Raw genomic sequence first — 2,123 nt, 5'->3', positions numbered from 1 at the left:
GTGACGGTAACTCCAAGCGTGGCAGCACCAATCATATATTATGAAGAAAGGGAGAGTTTGGTCCAGTTTGGGACCTTTGAACCTGTGGTAGTGCGGTTTTAGCAGGAGGTCCAAACTATAGATCCTCAAAACGGAAGAGAGCACGCTGACGTTGACGATAAGTAAGGCTGGATTCTTGTGGCACGCCGTAAGAAAGAAAGGTTGAATTCTACCCAAAAAGAGCTACGCTCTCATAGAAGCTACAAGAGAGGGAGCAAGACACAAAAAAGGAAGGGTAGAAAAAAGGCTTGGAGGCCCAAGGCTGTTGATAAGAGAGATGAGAATGTTCCTCGTCCCGGACAACAGATGACGTTAGCAGATTTTCTCCCGAAGAACTTTTGCAGTTGGGGTTCAGAGGAGATATTAAAGGCTGCTGCATGTCATGCTGTCAGTATTAGGGAGGAAGAAGATACCATTCCAGGCCCATTAAAGTCAACAGGAGAACCAAAGGGTTCGTCACCATTCAACATAGATGACTTGCTTTCACTCCCGCGAGAAACTAAGAAAACCCTCATTAAGGCACTGTTAGAATCCAATGCCTCTGGTGCATCGACCTCCGCAACACGTGCTTATGCCTCGTACTGCACATCCATATGCTTCTCAGATGAAGATTTGCTACTGGGATCCAAATTGCATAATAGGCCTTTGTACGTCTCTAGATACATTGGAGAACAGAGAGTGGGTCGAATCCTCATCGAAAATGGATCCGCTGTCAATATAATGCCTAAGACGACTATGAAACAGTTGGGCATACTCATGGAAGAGCTATCAAACAACAAATTAGTAATTCAGGGTTTCAATCAAGGGAGCCAAAGGGCGATAGGCATGATACGCTTGGAGCTCCTCATTGGCGATATGAAGGCAGACGCGCTGTTTCATGTGATAGACTCAAAGAATACCTACAAGCTGCTATTGGGACGCTCTTGGATTCATGGGAATGGTGTGATTACATCAACACTACATCAATGTTTCAAGTTTTACCAAGACGGGATTAAGAAGGTTGAAGCAGATTCTAATATATTTTTCGAGGTCGAGTCTCACTTCGCAGATGCAAAGTTTTACCTAAAGAGTGAGAATTCCGATGAGACTATGCCGACAAAGAACTTGCTGGCAAAGAGAGCAGATGTATCTCGGTCGAGGTCGCCAATAGACACAGAGAAAAGGGCAGGTAGCAAGGTACAAGCCTCCAACCCAAAGGAGAGTAGAATATCCCTCGACGTTGGAGAAACACTGGTGGTGAGAGGCGAAAAAGCCTCAAGACCTTCGATTCTGCGCTATGTCCCTTTGTTGAGACGAAAAAAGGGCGAGTCACCTTTTACGGAATGCTCAAAAGGTTTACAGGTCGGCGACATAGAAATTCTAAAGGAGAGTTTCGTCACACCCCTCACACCGATAACGAAGCAAGAAGTCCACAAGCCGGAGGCGGAAGTGACGGGGTTAAATCTGTTCGAGAGGCAAACTGAAGACGAATTTGATCCCAAGGCTTACAAGCTGTTGGCGAAGGTGGGCTACGACTTCACAACTGACACTGAGTTCAAGAGTTTGAAGATTTATGAGTAACCCCAACTCTCGCCGACCCAAAAGAAACTTTTGCAAGAAGGACACGCTATAACCACGTCGAGGGCGGGACTCGGATATGAGTCGTCAAAGCCAGTCTGCATAATCAAAAATGCGAAGGGGAAAGTGGCCAACAACAATCATATCATTGCAAAAGAAGTCGATGATACAAGAGATAAGGAGGGCACAGATAAAAGAGCCTCAGCCTTCGACCGTATTAGACCGTCTACCGCACGCGCCTTGGTCTTCGAAAGATTAAGCATGACATAAGCGGAAAGGGGAAGCCCACATACTATTCCCAGAGCTACTCGACGCTCAGTCTTTCGAAGGTTAACTCTGCCGAATGGAGAAAATGAGAAAATCATCTGTCAATCGCCAGTGGTGGTGCGACCGTCAACCTTCGAAAGACTAGGCGCAGTTCCAAACGAGAGTGAAGGAAAACCCCACGCTCCCATTTTTTATCGCCTAAAGCACGAGAAAGCTGAAGATCCCCTCGACCAATATGTCCCTAGTAACACAAAGGGGAA

The sequence above is a fragment of the Benincasa hispida genome, chromosome 9, assembly GCF_009727055.1.
Source record: "Benincasa hispida cultivar B227 chromosome 9, ASM972705v1, whole genome shotgun sequence".
In the NCBI taxonomy this organism is placed as follows: Eukaryota; Viridiplantae; Streptophyta; class Magnoliopsida; order Cucurbitales; family Cucurbitaceae; genus Benincasa; species Benincasa hispida.
This window is presented reverse-complemented; position numbering follows the sequence as displayed.